This window comes from Numida meleagris, chromosome 3 (genome assembly GCF_002078875.1).
Source record: "Numida meleagris isolate 19003 breed g44 Domestic line chromosome 3, NumMel1.0, whole genome shotgun sequence".
Taxonomy (NCBI): domain Eukaryota; kingdom Metazoa; phylum Chordata; class Aves; order Galliformes; family Numididae; genus Numida; species Numida meleagris.
Window position 1 is genome coordinate 70676423 of NC_034411.1, and position 18389 is coordinate 70694811.

Consider the following 18389-nt stretch of genomic DNA (forward strand, 5'->3'; position numbering starts at 1 on the left):
TGTACTTTCTTCCTAAGCAGTTGCTCTTTTAAACTACCATATAAAAGTATGAGAACTTGCGAAGCCGCACCAAAGAAAACTTTCTTGGGCAGTTTTCAGTGCCTTCCTGATGCTGGAAGTGAAAGGATGTAGAAGGCATGTTGGTGGACTGCACAGGTGGTGCTAATATTTTTTTGATAAGGAAGTAGGGGGATTTATCACAAGAGCAGAGAAAACTTGAGGGAGAGAACACAGTTTCTGGGAGGCTGGAGCTAAAGTATAAGCATAGTGCTAGAAAGGGAAGGATGTTTAAAGACTAGCACAGAGGCTTTGAAGATGTGTACAGGAGAGATGAATGTATGGAAAGAGAACGCTATTTTTGAATAGGATTGGGAAAATTCCCAATTATCCCCAATACAGGAATTATAATTTGATATTATGAAAAAAGTGCACTTTGTCATTGTACGCATAGCTTTTTGAAGCTTATTTAGTGGGACTTAGCTTCTTTTCTTTGCCTTTCTAGAAGGGGAAAAAATAGTCTCCTTTGACTCTCTGAAATCTGTAGCTTGTGTTAGATTTTTAAGAATATTTACTACTAAAGATATGTATTTTATCCCCCTTCTGCTTAATTCTTCTCTCATGTCTCACCTGTACCTCTCTGAAACCTTAAGAAATTTTTCCTTGAGTACAAACATGGTGAGCGTGCTGCATTGCCTTGTAACACCTCATTAATTCATTGCTTGCTGCATGGTTTGGGGATGGTACATGTGAGGGGATATCAGACTGATTCAAAACTGATCACTTTTTAAAAAGGTAGTTGTCATTTCTATTGTGCTATCTGTAAAAGCAGTCATGACTTAAAGTTTCTTATGGACTTTGGATTTTGCCTTCACTTGGGAATTTATTTTATTACAGCAGTGTTGCTGGTGGCAGCATTATAAGCAGATGGTGCTCTCAAACCCAAGGATAACCCATTTCTAGAGCTAGGTCATAGATTTGTAATGAGATGGTACATATTTGATCATGCATACTGAAAATCTTGCATTAATCAAGGTGGTAAATACATGCTCAAGTTTCTAGGCTCTACAGAGTACTTTTTTCTTATAAACCAAGAAGAAATAACTGTGCATGTGAAAGAATAATTACATGTAAATGCAAATCCAGATCAGTAAAACACAATTGCATATTTTAAAACAGGTTCCTTGTCTGCCTTTCTGTTTAGGAAGGTTACATATAGCCTGTTTATCACTAGTCAGGAATGTTCCGGTGGGGAGGATATTGGGGAGTTGAATCCTCTAGGACAATTTCATTTGATCCTTAAGTTTAAGGACTAAGAAGCTGAGCATTTTTAGTTCATTTCAAGGAGTGACATACTCTTCTTGTAGTGTATGGACAGATATACAGCTTTATTTTTTATCTACTTAATGAACTCTACAAGGAATTGAAATCAGCTTCTTTCTCCAGCACTGAGTAGCTTACAGTTCTAGTGACTGGGGAGGTACAAGTAATGCCTTGTTCTTTGTATTCCCTGTTAAAAAAGACTCCACACTTCCTTTGGGGCAGTTTATTTGACATCACTGGCAACTGTTAATTAGAGGAAAATTGATTATTGTGCTTGAAAGAATATGGGAGTTATAACTGTAGGACTCTTGCTTTTCACTGAGGAAGCAGTCTTGTGAAACTAGATGACAGATACTGGAATGTGCTATTCTCTTTGTGTGTTGGATCCTGTTGATGAGTATGATATGTGATAATAGACAGTCATGACCTCTTCCTATTTTTAAATAACTAACTGTAGAGCTTAGCCTAATAAACATTGCTGATTGTAATTATTATTCAAAGAAAGTATGCAGGACACTTCTCAATTCTCGTACTCCATTTTTACTGTATGACTTTTGAGAATAGAAGCTTGAGGCATCTGAGAGCATTTCAGTAATTTTGTCCCTATTCCTTTCAGAATAACTAGGAAGAAGTTTAAGTTGTTTAGTACCACTTTGGTTATACTCTCATTCTTAGAGGCTACATCCCTTTTTCCTATGAACTCTTGTTATAATTTATCTACGAAGTATTTCTGAATGGTAGACTAGAGATGTCTATCTCTATTTCTGCAGTATCTCACAGATACATTATCCCTTTATGATAGCAAAACAGAGAAAATATCCTAAAGAGTTGAAATAACTAGAGAAAGGACCCTCAGTGGAATCAAAGTTGTGTTAGGATCTAGTTTAAATTGGACAGGTTTTTATATTTTTGCAATATATCTCAAGGTAAGGAAAAAATTGGCATGAATAAAACTAAGAACCATTAATGTCACCGAGTGTATTAGATTAGGCATTATTTTCCAGACAAAATTTTAAATGCTGTATAAACAACTGGAAAAACACTGGGCTGTGATGTGAAACAGGAGAACTATAATGCAAAAAAAATTCATTGTAGATAGTTGTTCACTTATTATGCGAGTAGTACGTATGTTTACTTTTTTGTATATGTGATACATTCATTTGGCTTTAAAGCAAGTCACGCAAAGTTTATTGCTTCAGCTTCTCTGGTATGTTTTGTGGCTGTGATGATCTCTGGCTCTCTGCATTAGATGGTAACACATACATGTGTATGGAATGGAAAAATACATATCACGACCTGAACAGGCAACCAGCCTGTGAGAAAGGGCTTATGTTATCTTAGGAATGCAAGTAAATGTCCTCTAGCTTCTGCATGTAGCTAGAAGAAGCTTGTTTGTGAGAAACTGCTCTGTACCTGTAAATAAGTATCCTTGCTTTCTATGAATGACTTTGTTTATCTGGATATGTGATGCTTTATTGTCTCCTGCTATTATATATACCTATGGCCATGGTAGTAAGGGGTGATTGTAGGCATCTTGCTAGCTGGCCACCATGGATATCTGCTGGGGGGAAACCCCAGGGCAGACACTAGTACCAGCTGACCACTTCTAGTAATGAGGACCTGGTAGGCGGAAACTGTGCTGGCTGCCTCCGGTGACATGTGTTCCTCTCTATTAAACTGATGAATATTAACTTACCTCCACTTTCTTCGGGATCAGTAAACCTTACCCAGAAGCACTGGTGCTTTTGCATTGCGACATCTTTCAACTATAGCACCAGGACTTCCATCAGTTAAATACAATCCAACTGTATTGCAAATCTCACAGTGGGGAAACAAATGTTCCTCATCATTTAATTTCCAAGTCTAATTCAGAATTTATCATTCCAAAAGCTGATAGTTGGCTGCTTCCTTGTCCTAGACACCTGAAAGGAGCCAGGTGATGATGCTCTGGTAAGAGACCAAAGGATGGTAATGGGGAGTTTGGTGGTGCTGATGCCTTACTCCAAGGGTCAGAAACATTCACCTCAAAACAAGGTAGACCTGAAGTCAGAAATGTACAGGGCATGGAGTGTGGTTATGGTATGGTCAAAATAAAACAGTCAAAAGTTGGGCAACACCTCTTCCTGTGTGGGGAAGAACTATGCCCTCATAGAAAACCATTCTTTAATACAGTCATCATCAGGGCTAGGAGAGTATAACTAATAATAATTAAAATGAGTCTCTTTTTCATGCTTCTTCCAGAACACAAGCTAATACATTCACTTTAATGAAACAGTGAAACAGTGGTGTGGCTTTTTTCTTCCATTGTGGTGTTTCTACTTCAACTAATGGTTGATGTAGGAATAGGCTTTTAGGCAGTTTTCTCCATTTTCTGCTGCGTAAAGCTCTGTTTCTGAGATTTCTGCCTTTTAACTTTTTTTTAGCTGCATTAGTCACCAGTGGCAATATACTGATTTCTTTTTTTCTACTTGGGTTCATCTACGTTGTTTTCCCCTACCCTAATCTCATCATGAGTGTCTGCTAATATGCTTTGTGGATCTAACATGTAAATGCTCTTGGGATCAAAAGTAAGGGGAATGTAACTAATTTGTTCATTCAACCATCTGGTAGAAAGCTTCTCTGTGTCTGCCAGCAGCCTTTCTGCAAGAGCAGAGAAGAGTGAAGGAGAGCAAAGGCTATATTGAACTTCATGGGATCTGGAAGGGGCCTTTCCTGTCAGTGATACAATACCTAAAATAAGGGAAGGCTCATTAATCAAAGAATGTGAAAAACTTTGTCCCAGCCTCTTCCTTCCAGAGTGCTCTGCAATCTTGTTGCGTGATTAAAATGAACCTTTGTTCTGTGATATCTGGCTTTATTAAGGGCAGTTCTTATGATCACTTTTCCTGTGCTACAATTGTCCCTTTTCATTTTTTTAAACCATTAAACTGTTAAAAAATGACTACTAAAGAACTTTATTTCCAGACAATGCTACTCCTTTTCAACACTGCTTTTCCTTTCATTTATCCTCCAGGCAGTTCCTTGCCAACTTTTCATTACTGTATTAGTGCTCATCTTCACGAACTTAACAAGTACAAATGTGGAATGCTGCCTTGTTTTAAAAGAAGTCTGGATGTGAGACAACTGTTACTTATTTGCTTTCTAGATTAATGAAATGTTAGACCAACTGATGTATCTCTAAGCTCATGCTGCATTTATGCTATTTTCAATTTATCAGCATCTCTGATTTTTTTTCCAAAAATCTCCTTTAATTTTTTTCAATCATATGCATTTATTCAGTGTTGTTACACTTGTAGCTGTATTCTTCCTGAACTATAAGATCCTTTGTCGACTTTTGAAGATTTCTGAAAGATTATCCTGTACTCAGGCTGCAGATGTCTACCCAGACAAATATAGTATAGCATCACTAGTTTCTGGAAACTTGCACCATTCCTTATGAGTAGGAAACATCCATATAAAGCTGTTATTAGGTGATGATTGCTGTTTAAAAAAAAAGTGAAAAGGTATTCACAACTACAACTACAGAGTTTCCTCAAATTAGGCAAACTTGGATGTAAGTGTGTGTGTCTTCCCCTTTCCCCTCCTGCTTTTCAGTGGTAGTGCTTGGGGAAAATGTAATTGTATTACTTAAACTACTCCAATTGCTCAAACTACTCTTGATACTGGGAAACAATATTATGTCTAAAAACTGTATATTTCAGCCTGTAGTGATGACTCTTTTAGAATTTATTTGGGTTTAAACCAAAGTACAGTGAGCAAATCTGGCAGAAGCAGCAGCAACATTGCTCTGCAGCTTGGAAATCCAAGGGCATGGTAATTCATGGTAAACCATGCCTGGTCAGTGTTGTTAATTCTGGTCAGGAAAAAAAAGCATAGCACTCGGTAGTCAATGAGTCATATGTTTTTTTTTCTCTCGGGGCTCTTTAGTTACTGTTATTTTTTGTGCGAAAGCCTGTGTTTATGGTGTTTTTTGTTTTTATCATTTTAATATTGGCTACTGCATTAATTTCTGATAAGCGTATTCATACTGTGTATTTGTTACTCTGTAAAGTGATTAATTGTGAGAGGAGATGATACTCTTCAAAGTTCGCTAGATAATCTTAATTATTATATTTGCTGGATTTTTGAAGGGAAAACTGCCTCATAGTGCTACAATGAAAGGACATCTTGAGAGACTAAATTTCACCTTCAGCTATCATGACTTTTCAAAAAGTTCTGTAGTTCTTGGATTACTTCCTTTACCTGATGCAATCTCATCTTATTTGATCAAAGCTTCCTTCCTTCCTTGCCTTCCAAAGCTGAAGTTGTAATTGAGAAGTATACCGTTTATAGCCTGACCACAGATACTGTCCATAGTCTGACCGTTACAAAAGGTTTATTTGGTGTGGCTTGCATTAGTCATTGCCCTTTATTTTGGAGAATACATCGTTCTTTTTTATTGCTCTGGTTTGAGCAGTGAGATGAACAAATGAAAACAGGTATAGAGTGGGGTTTGATGTAAATATATGCTGGATTGACTCCAGTGAAGGGCCAGGGGGATGAAAGACTGGAGTGTCTGGTGAGGGGGAGCTCAGAGAGCTGAGGATGGTCAGCCTGGAGATGAGAAGGCTTGGGGGAATGAGAGCAATGTCATTTGGTGCTGGGGGGTAAAGAAACTGGAGCCAGTCTTTTCTCACTGATATCATGTGGTGGAGCAATGGACATTAACTGAAATACAGAAAATTGCATGTAAACATCAGATTATATTTTTTTCTCTGAGTCTGGGTCAGGAGATGATGGAGTCTCCATCCCTGGAGACTACGTGATCTTGGAGGTCCCAACTTCCACCACTCTGTGTTTCTTGGTTTTAATTGAAGAAATGGAAGTCACTGGAGAAATCTTTTCATAGGATCAAAGAATCGTTAAGGCTGGAAAAGATCTCTACGATCATCCATTCCAAGTATACTCCTAATTGTGTAATAATAAATAGAAGACTTAATTTACTTCTGATTCAAAATTAAGTGTAAATTCTTTCTTAACCTAATAGTCTTCTGAAGCTCAGAAACTTCTTGTCTTCTAACAGATTCCTTGTTAGTAGAATCACTTAATAAATAGAGTGAACCTTTAAAGTACTTATATTTTAACCTTATGAGTAATTTAATGAATTATAATAAATAATCCTTGTATTGCAAGTATTTGCAATTACGTTTTAAAGTGACCTTGATTTCAGATGTGTTAAATTGGTCTCCTAAACTAAGTATCTATAAATAATGGATGTCTGTTGTTCAGGGAAATCACTCATTTCATTTCCTGAAATAAATAGGCATTTGTAGTGGTCATTTTTCTCTTATGAGAAAATTAATACAGTATTAATTTATTTGACCAAATTTCTAATATCCTTTAAAAGCCTAACATTATTTATATGAACACTTCAATTTTTTTCAGTGTGTAAGCGAAGACAGATGTAACATTGTGAAATTACACTGAAAGTATGTTGTAGAGTTTGTAATGCAATCCAGCAGGCTACATATACTTACTACTGAAGTGAATGAAAGTGCTTATATAGCTTCACACAAAATCCCATTACTTGAGAATAAGACTAAGCCTATGTACAGGTTTTATTTCCTACTAGTGATTTAGTGTGCTTTTTGTCAGTAGGACACACTGCAGACACTCTTCTCAGTATTTACTGATTCCTTGCTCATTCTGAAATACTTGCTTTCAAGTGCAGTAAGAATTTTAGTGTTAACATTTCAAAAGTAGAGACTATATGTTCTTGCTGTTAGTTTGAAAATAAATAAACAACTGACCTTAGGCTTGGAAATAGCTGTTGAGTCTGAATTCAGGTTAATAATTCTCAGGTCTGTATTGGTCCCTGTGTGGTATGAATATGTAATTCATGTTAAGAGCTCTGACCTCTTCACAGTTTGTGTTATAATAGTGGCTGTAAAAAATGCTTTCTCATTTCATTTGTTACAGACTTGTGTGGCACTTAGGGGCTGGTTTTGAGATCACACTTCTGGCATGCTATGCAGGCTCCTAGAGAGATGCTTTAGAGAAAAATCCTGAGCGATCATCTTGCACTTGGTATTTGGCTAATGCTTTTGATAGGCTTGGAGTGCAAGCAGAGCTTGATTGCACACACTACGTGGACATTCCCCTGGCTACAAATCTAGCTTCCCCATCAAAGAAGTGCAAGTTGTGAAAGTATATATGTGATTTTCTTTCCTTGTATTTTTGCCTTGAAAAAGCAATTCTTTAAGCAAACTGTGAAGCATCAGCTTTTTGCTGCTTGGTGGAGTGAAACAGACTTTGCTATGCTTGGCTCTTACGAATATCAAACATGAATGTTCTGCCACTGGAAAACCACTTGTCACAAGCTTGATGCATTGGAGTACTCATGATTGCTTTGGTGCTCCCAGAAGGTTGTCCGCCAAAGCTGGAGCCTGGCTCTTCTGTGTGAGCTGCCTGTCCTGTCTTCATGCCTGGGACTCCAGCTGCAGCTCTTTGTGCTTTTTTGAGGCAGAACCAGAGCTGCTCTGAGTCCCTGCTCATGGCTGCTGTTTTCCTAAAGAAATTTGGTGTCAAAAGGAGATTGAGTACTACTCAAACTGTTAAAATAGCTTTAGTAAACAACCTGTGCAAAATGTAGTGGAAAATACTTTTTGAAATATAATGCATAGCCTAATGCACTAAGGCATAAGTAAGCAGTACAGCGTGTTAGTGGATGAGAAGTTCAAATTAACCAGTAACTACAGTGAGTGGGAAAGTGGCTGACTTGATTGTCCAAAGTGGAGGGAAGAGGAAAAGTGAATATATTTTGAAAACTGAGTAAAGCTTTAAAGTGATGAATGCTGATCATTTGAGGTGCGTAATAGCAAACACAAAGCCTCAAGCGTAAAATCCTAGCATCATTAAAATAACTTGGATGTTTGTTCTCCATTTGAAACAATTTTGATTTTAATACTTATATTAGTATGTACTTAAGTTTTTACTCTTCCAAAGTGATTTCTGAACTGTTTGTATTTGTATAGGTGTTTTAGATTCATAGCCACCAAAGTAACACTAATACAAAATTTGGATTTCACAAACATGTATTTCTGTGTGCCTTGGGAAATCTTATCTTTGTGTTTTTATGAGACTTTCCCACAAAGGAATTGGTTATGTGGATAAAGAGTCACTGGTTAACTCTTTACTGTTTTTAACTATTAACACAGTAAAATTCACTGGGTTAAAGTATAGTCTTGAAGAAATGATGCAGCAGATGTAGTAATAAATGCATAAAACGTATAACAAAAATGTAGAGGCTAGTACTACTGCAACTTTTTATTCAAGATGGAAAAGTAAGCTACATTACAGTAATGATTTCTTTAATAACTTGGACTAAGCTAATTCTAGATAGTGCAGTTGAATATATGTATATATGGCTAACTTCTTTAGAGCTATCATATTCACTACTTCAGTTATTTATCATAGGAGACAATAGATGTTTTGAAACACCTTTCAAGTACACGTGTGTGTATATAAATTTATATAAAAGCACACAATATTATCTTGTATTACTCAGCAGTGTTTATTGAAGTTCAAAGCTTATTGAGATTAGATTTCTGGAGACTACTTGTAGAAATAGCAGAAGAAAACACTGCTTTTTTAATGTAGAAGTCATTATGAGATCTTTTCTTACTAATGTTTAATTTAGGTTCATTAAATAAAACAAAATTACTAGTGTTCACTGAGTGAATGGATTTGCAACAAGATTTTTTTGTTCAGTGGCAGAATTTCCTGTCATTGAAAGTAACCAAATGAAATATCCTCACATGTTAGTTAGACTGACTTTTTAAAAGACATCGTAGATGTTGAAGGCATAAAAACATCCACATTGTATAGGTTGAACATATTATAAAGACATCAAGGTCTGCATGTTTATATCTCATAGTAAGGACATTAATTGAAAGCACTGCAAGCCAATTTCCATGTTACAGCTGCATTTCATTGCTGTTTTGAGGTAGGAAATGTGTTAATAATAGGACACTTGTTGATAGGGAGAGCAGTTATCTATCAGATGACTTCAATGTTGCTATATATAGGAGGTGCTAAAAAATAATTGGAAAAGTGTTCACAGGAGGTGAGTTGCGTGTAGAACATAGCATGTGGAAAAAAAACTGAGGAAATACGAAAAAATAATTCCCAATCTGGCTTGATGCAGTAATATAAACATATTTAGTGTGGGTGTAATGAATCAGTGGACTGTGGCTTACAGGAAAAGGCACTCGTTTGGAGGGGACAGACGTGCTGTCAGCATACAATACAAACGTTTTGTAAATACCGGTTGTTCTTATTAGTGAGTTGAGATCTCACCAGGAGTTTCAGTTAACTTTCAGAATCTATTGCTGTCATAGCTTTTGCAATAATAGCAATTTTCATTATTAACTAATGTGCATCATCATCATCAACTCAGAACTATTACAGAGAGCAATTGTGTGTGCTATATGAGATGGTCTTCAAATCCAAAACTGTAAAGTTTGATTATTTTCTCAGTTAATATTATGACCCATTTGATTTTTGAAAATCATTGTGTTAATGCACTGGCTTTTTAAATACTGCACAGACAGCTTCCAGGTGCTATATATTTTCCACTCAATTTGGGTATAGGAATTGTGTTGCCTGTGAGGGTTTTAAGCAAACACTCAGAATCAGGAGTAATTATTTCAATAAATTTTCAATATTCGTTTTTATGTAGGGCATAGCTAAGACTCCCAGTACTGCTTAGTAATGGAAATGGACCTGTCATATATTTTCTTCTACTGATACTAATTTTTCATTGTTCTTAAGCCATTTATCTTTTAATTTCATGTCCTTTTTTCCTTCCCCAATATTAAACAAAGTTTGAAGTGGTGGTTAAAATGTAGTCTGAAAACTGCATAAAGCTCTTTGGTTGTTAGAGATGGCTTACTTATGTTGACTTCCATAGATGTTCATCTTTTGCTCTTGAAGAGTTCTTCAATCAACCTTAATAGTGATTTTTACTAATCTACTGGTGACTATAAAGTTAGCTACTTATTTGAGAAACCAACCTATGGTTCTTTTGTGAATGTTTACAAATAAATGACTATGAATCCCCACCTTCTGTATCACAGTTAAGAGTTTTGTTAGAAAATATGGAACAAATAATATCTAGTAATTTTTCTAAGTCCCTTTCTATTTGGAACATAGTAAAGAACAGGAATAAATAATAGAATAATTGTCTAATAGCTTAGTCTACTACTTTCTATTACTACTGCTGCTTTCATCTCATCTTTTGTCTTTGGAGGCTGTAAGAGTTTTGCCAGGGAGCTTCACTGAGGACAACCTCCATTTCTTTTACTGTTGTGTTACTTCCGTTAATAAAAGTTAATTTGTTAGGTTTGTTTTGTTAAAAACCATCACACAGAAGTTTACTATAGGAAGTTCTTTGCAAAGCAGAAAATAATCAAAGTGCAATCTGTCTTTCCTAGAAATTATTTATTAGTTGAAAATCAATAAAAGCAGTAGTTCTGTTGTGAGGCCACATTATACATCACATGTAAATTTTGGATATGATACTTTGTTGAAGTAATTTAATCTGTATTTTCCTCAATGTATCATGGACCCTAAAACAGTATCTTTTAATTGCATCTGCACATGTACTTCTGCATCTGAGTTACTTTCAGATCAATCTGTCTCAAAAAACATATTTGCTTTTAAGTGTCAAAGTGGCTCTTTTGTTCAGTAACAGGGCATTCTGGCCTTAACAAATTAGCATATCACAAGATTTATTCCCTGTTCATAGAGAGCAGTACCCATTGTGAGAAAGTACATGCATATATGGATCACCCCTGTGGTGTTTTATCTTATCATCAAAGCTTCTAACTTGGTTTGATGCTGGCTTTTCAAGCTCCTATTCTTTTCTTCAAAATTTTATTAAATTTACTAAGAATTTTACAAAGCTTGGGTCTTGTTATTCTTGACCATAAAGCTTATCTGTTCACCTCTGATACAGAAAATAATCCAGTTATTTTTGATACAGTGTTCTCTTCTAGTTTCAGCCTTCTCTTTGAAATCAGAGTCTGAAGTATACAGCTCTGTCGATGTCCAAGAACTGTTGAAACCCCAAGGATGACAGAAAACTGCCTTTTTGTGAAAACAGGGCCATGCTGTCTTCCTTCGTAAGAAACCAAACTGAATAGAGTTTGAGTGCTGTTTTTTGAGTACAGAACATAAGAAATGATGAAAAAGCCACAGTGAGAGCCAGGAGATGCTAGGATTCATCCTGGTAGTAGGAGCTGGTTGATCTCCTTCCTGTTAGGAAAAGTTACTATCAACTCCTTTACTTCAGTTTTGTACTGTGGGAGAGCTTGTTGCATCTCTGAGGTAGCATGAGGCTTGATCTATTCATGGTAATTTTTGGATCAGCTTAAATATATCATTAAACATAATGAGATTTTCTTCTAGAGTGAGCCACTCTGTAGTTGGTAGAATTTTTGCCTTTTCAGTTTGTTTTCATGCTGAGATATTGTTTTCAGATCTAAACAGACATAAGGACCCACAAGGTCTGCAAGACATGGTCAGATGGAGCCCGGAAGATTAAGGCTGATTCAGTTAACTAGACACAAAATTATATTCTACCAAATCATTTTATAGAGCTGAGAAAAACAAACCCAAACTGACAGTTACTTGAGTCTTCAATTCATGAATCTGGATTTCCTGTGGCTCTTAGTATTCCTTGGTTTCAATTTTCCCATGTCCACAGGGGCATTGTTGGCTGATAGAGTTTGTGCTGATGCTCACTGGTGGTGTCTGCAAGCACTGCTGTGCTCACGCTGCAGTCATTCACAGGATGAAAAGGCAAAAACAGCAGTGGTTTGGATCAATTTCCTTTACAGGCTACTTACTATCTTTGAAAATTTCTGTTTGTCAAATTTGGAAGTTACCAGAGGCTCAAAAGCTCTTTAGTAGTTCACTTGTGAAAAATCATATTGATTTTTGTAGGCTTGCTTTCAATGGAAACATAGGCCTAAAATTCGTCTTTCATTAACTGAAGCGCTTCTTTTCTGCACACATCTAAAATAACCCGAAAAAGCTGTGTTTCGGGCAAAATCATGCCTTTTTTGGCTTCTTGCCCACTTTGGCATTTTGCAAGACTGGTGCTGGAGAGCAGAGCCTGGGGCTCACCAACACCAGCGGGGGTGTACAATCTTCCACAGCACTGCCCAGAGGAAGTTTGCTGGACCTGAGAAGCTTCGGTGGACAATATTAAAACTGGGACTTACTATCCTAACTGAGAGGGAACTAGATTTCATGATAAGAGTGGCTTGTCACTCTTTTTGTCTTCCACCTCTGTTAAGCAGCATGAGATAGATGCTTGGCTTTTTGGTGTATTCTTGTACACTGTGACTGTATGTTGATATTGGAGATATGGGATGACCAGTAGATGATTCTGTGGTCAATGAAGCCGTTGTTCTGAGATCATCAGGTTTTGGAATTGTTTTGCTCTATGAATATCTGCTCTGGCCCAACTACAACCATTTTATAAGTATATTGAATCCTCCACCTTAAAGAAAAAAAATGTTTTGCAAGTTTTATTCTGATTCAGAAGCTTCTATAAGTGTAAATTTTATGTGGATTAAATTGAGGATTTTTTTTTACTTCGATATCTAATTTGATCTCAGTACAGAATGAAACAACCATCTGCACTTTTTCCTTTTAAAACTGTACTGTCTTGGGTGTTTTTTTCCCCTCTGGGATAATCTGGATTTGTATTACTGCAGTACTGATGCAAGCATCTGTGTATTAGTTAATTTTAGGATTTTTTCCCAAAATTGATAAATAGCTGATCCCAGAATACCCAGAAGATAGATATTAGCTGAAGGAATCCTATAACAGCAGGCATTTCTACACTGAAATTGGTCTTCAGGGCTTGCTTTTTAAAAGGCATGACAATAGTCCATCATTTGTAGTTTTTAAAATATTTGTTGAGAATTGTGTTGTCCCAGGTTATGCTATTTTTAATGTAAAAACATCTAGGAGATATCTATAACGAGAACAATCTGATACAGTCTTTTTTGATTCCTTTCTAAAAGAAAAATAATTGCTTTTTTTCCCTGTAGCTGATCAATTTCAGTGTTTTAACTTTAGATTTCAGTTTGATTTAAACAAATCTCATACTCCTAATGCCAGATACCTGTAGTATGTGAAATTACCATGCTGTAATATTCCTTTTGGAATTTTTCTTTCATGCATTTCTACAAGTGTGTAGTTGAAGTGAAATTGCATTTTGTTCTTCAGAAACTGAAATACAGGAATAAGAGGGTAATACCAATGTACTGAAGAGAGGCTCTATTGCAAAGAATAATTGATTGTGTCTTTATTTCCAATTTGAAACTGTATTGCTGTTCTAAAAATGCATCTCATGCATAAGACCAGATTTCCAGCACATCTTGTTGCGCTGCAAGTTTATTAACAAGAAAAGTAACCAGAAGTTGAAAGTTGTGCAGGAATGTATTGTCAATAAGTTATCCTTTCCCATGTATCTTTGCCAAAGTCAGTGTTATATAAAAAAAAAAACTTTCCATCAACTTTCTTAATCAGCTGTGTTCTGTCTTATAAGAAATTTATTTATTTTTATTTTAGTGGAATTCCTAGAAAATTGCTGTTGTTTTTTATCTAGTTCCCAACTTTGTATTTAGTTTTTATCTTAATCTGATAATCCACTGAAGGTGAAATCCAACAATTCAAAGCTGACTCCTTTCACATAGAGACTTTAAGACCTCTCTTATGACAAGCGGGAACTTTTCTTTGCTCCTTGTGAAGCTGGCACTTAACTTTGCTTGAGGCTGCCTGATGACCAGTTGCTCATTGTGGGCAGGCATGCTCACAGGACAGGCATGTTGTTCTGTCATATCCAATCCCAGTGATCCCTGAGTATTCTGCATGCAAGTAGCTTATCAGCAGCTCACCTTCAAATCATTGGAATTGCTCATTTATGGTTTAGTCCCAATGCAGGCAGTTAAGCTGTGCTTGCTCGGACCATACAGGTCTCCTAGGTAGAAAGTCTTGGTAGAATTAGAGTATTATTGCTGTCTAGGTGGAATTAGTGTGCTAGGCTATATGCTCAAAAATTAAGTCTTTTGTTATTTAATCTAGACAGCTTTTGCAGTAAGCCTATATTCCAATTAAAATGCCGGATTTTCTCTATACTACTTTAAATGAAGAGTTTATTTCAGTTTCTAAGTAGTTCCTAGAACAGAAGAAGCTTGAGACCATGCTATGGAGAGGATTCTTGCAAGTCTGAAAACTTGCCTTATAAAACAAAATCATTTGTAAACAAGCACTAAATTCAGGCATAGCTATTAGTTATGTGCATGGTACTGCATAACTTAGACCAGTTGTTAAGCGGTAAATGTAGAGATATGTAGGATAAGCACTGGTTGGTATTCTGTTTCATCTGTTGGTGCAGACCCATGTAGTATGGAGGGTCGAGCAGGGCAATAGGATACTTCCTGGTCTGTTGTTTACATTTGAAAAAGTATTTTCTGGGACTTCTAGAATTCCCTCCCACCTCATAGAAGGTGCAGAAATCAAGAAAATGCCCTTGTGTGGGAGATAATTTGATATATGCACAGTGTTCACAGTACTCTACCTCATATTTGAAGTCAGCATAAGGAGATGATTATTCAGAGACTCCTTCTAAATTGTACCTTGTAAAATTGTAATGTGAATATTACTTTTAATATTACAATAGTTAAAATTTTGTTGCATTATTGAACTATATGTTCAACAGTAAGGATAGACTTTTTATGGCTGAGCCTGATCCAAAAAAATTTCCAATGTCATGCATCATTGGGATTCAGCTTCTTGCTTATTATGTGTTCTGGTGGATAGACTGCTTTCTCTGGAACTGCTGTCTGTGTTTCCTTGCTTTTTCCACATAACTAGCATATACCCAGTAAAAAATTATTAGCATGGGGACCATGCCTCACCATTCTAATGCAGTGTGACGTATCTTGTCTTCTGGTTCCTAGATTGATTACTTATCACATTTTCTTCCAGATATCAAGACTGTGCACATAAAATGAAATATAAAAAATCATTCAAATGACTGAGAGTGACCATATATCACATCATCTGTGTCTTCATGGCCACTGAGTATTAGCTGAAGTCATCTGGTACTTTTATTGAAGACATTCAGGGTTGCCTTTTGGGCACAGTCTGTTACTGCTTCAAGGAATGTAATAGTTTGGCTGGTATTCAAGAAAATGCTGACTGACACGCAGCCTCTCCAACTGTTGCCTGCTGTCTAGTTTGCTTCATAATAACTTAATAAAAAGGTAGCTGAGAATATTCACTAAATTCCTTTGCCTCCTCTCAGGATGTAAGACTGGTGTTTTATGTCAGAATAATGTAAATTAATATGTACAGTGTGACCTGGTAGCAACTACATGGACTACAGAATCATACCACTTTGTGCCACTTCCTTTCAGAACCATACATAGTTTTCTAAAGAAGATTATACAGATCTTTTTTTCCTGCCAGGCTGTACAGAAAGGCTCATGATCTGAATAACTGTGGTCTGAGACCTGCCCGTGACTTTTTTTTAACTTTTTAAAAATAACTTGCAATGTTACTCATTATTTAATCTTCTTTTCTGCAGCCATGCTGTTATTAACAGCATTCAAGTTATGGGCTTAAAATGCCAGAAACGTGCACTCTTCAAACCCACACACTCTCTATTTCCAGCATAGATTTTCTTTTTGTCCCCTTGTTGGGATGAGCAGTTGAGATAAGCAGTGGAAGTAAACTTATTAGGAAATAAGTATGATACTAGGAAAGGGTTGAAGACATTTCAGAGAACTTGCTGTTACGTTAGTAAGTTCTTCATTAAAAACTGCCATTATGCTGTCATCAGTGTAGTCCCCAGCTTTACTGTCCTAAGATCTATTATTTCTAGTCAGCATTTGAATGCTAGAAATTTCATCCTGTGGGTTATTGGATTGGATATGACCTTGCTAACTCCTGGATTTGATCAATGGAGAGCATTTCATTTGGAATGAAACATAATAATTTGTTTCTTAAGCAGTATAAATTGGTAGGAGTGGTTTTTCAACTTACTTTTTATTCTCCACCCTCATTCAAGAATCAAGATATTGTGTCTAAAATCTTTTACTTGACAGTAATCTCTCTTGAGAGGCAAGCAGCAGGAATATTCAGCTTTTTCAGTTGATGTCTGTAATTAATTTTTTCATTCTTTCATGATGAAATGTAAGTTCAGCACTATGAATGATTTTAACAGCAAGAATAAAATGAGCCTATTGTATGGGAGAGTCTTTGTGTCTTTTTTTAATATTAAAATTCATTGTAAACACTTATCTTGCTCCTGTATTTCTGGAAGATGTATTTCATGAAGATGTTCTAGGTAGAGCATAAGGAAATAACAGTTAAGTGGGAGAGAACAATGAATGGATCACAATTCAATGAATTTATGTTTCTTGGCCTTCAAAAAAGCTAATAAAAATCCTGAACGCTTACCCTCTGCAGTTTGAGAGCAGTTTCTGTCATTAAAGAGCTGAAAAACTGAGAGATAGCAAGCCCCTCTAAGAAAGTAAGAGAAGGAAACTGTCAGGGCTCAAGCCAGTGCTGAGCCAGGCCACAATCACAGTAACCTGTCCATGCTGTCCTTCTCGTTGTGGAAAGGGACAGAGCTAGTGCTTCCGGTTTCTCTTTCTTGCCACAAAGTGATTAATTTTTGAACTGAAATAGATTAAGTATTATTGTACCAGTAGGAAACATCAGTTTTGGAAGAGGGAGGAGGTTGAGGATAGCCTTGTAGTTGCAATCACTCTTTGCATTATGTTTTAGCAATTAAAATGGGTATTATATCAAAATTAGGATGACGAGGAACCAGTGAGTTAGGAAAAGTCTTAAAGTTTTCAGTTCTCTACATTTTCAGGTCTCTGTGTTATTTGTCTCCTGCTCTATGTGATAGCTGAACCCTTCATAGCTTGCAGTTTATTGTTGAGCAGAAATACTCATTTTGAATTCAGGAGCATGGAATCTGAGGTTATTTGTGCCAGAGACCACAGAGAAGAAAAAGCATTCAGCTCATGTATGATAATAATCACTGTGCAAGGACCAAACGTAAGTTGCTGTTCTTTTGTGTGTTGAGAGGACCATACACTAAGAGTGTGGATGAGTGAATGTGGGAGAGCCTGGAGGACAAGAGTTATGATCCTTTAAGTACTACAAATGGACTGAATAGAAGTTCAAAGTCTTTTGTGTGTTTGCTGTTAAAAAAAACAAACCATCAAGAATTAACTATTACTAAGTAATGTAACTGAAAAAAGATATGCAAATGTTGAGAATAAATGTGTGAATGCAATGCAGAAAGGAAAGCCTATTGGTAGCAATGTCTTTCATGGAAATGACATAGCTTTTTTTAAAGCATAAAACCTATGGCACGGATGTCCAACCTTTTGGCTTGCCTGAGCTGCACTGAATGAAGAGGAAGCCTCTTGGGCCGCGTATAGAATATGTAATATAGTTAATGTATATAAATAACAAAGCTTATTATTCTAATTTTGATATTAAAACATAAAAAGAAAAGCAACAAAAACGGACCTTGTTTTGGTGAAACTACTGCATCAATATCTGTTTTGATGGCAGTGATTGCAATTCTTAGTGAGTTCTCAAGGTGCTCATCAGAGTTTTTTGAAATTTTACTCTTTGTGAGCTTTATCCTTGATAATAGTTGTTCACAAACGTATGTACTGCTAAAAAGCGATGATGTGAGTAAGGCATGATTGTGAAGTAAGGGATAACTTTCTCTTTTGCAGGTATTGTATTTATGTTGTCTGGAAAGTGAAGTTGCAAATATACAAAAAAACTGGTATTTTTTTTTGCAATCTTGAAACCTATTTTCAAATTCTTTTATCAAAGCAGAAGACAAGGCTGCCTGTTTTTCACTGTTCACAGGACTGTGTTTAGCTGATATATCAAAATCCATAAACTTTTGTAATAACTTGACTTAACACTGCACTGCACCCGTCCTGTGTCCTGGTTTCAGCCCAGACAGTGCC

The 18389-nt window shown here is 36.3% G+C and overlaps 1 protein-coding gene across 6 annotated transcripts in view; it reads left to right on the forward strand.

Moving 5' to 3' along the window:
• The window catches only part of ASCC3 (activating signal cointegrator 1 complex subunit 3), a 261190-nt gene that overhangs the window by 23465 nt on the left and 219336 nt on the right, over positions 1-18389 (forward strand). The window lies entirely within an intron of this gene.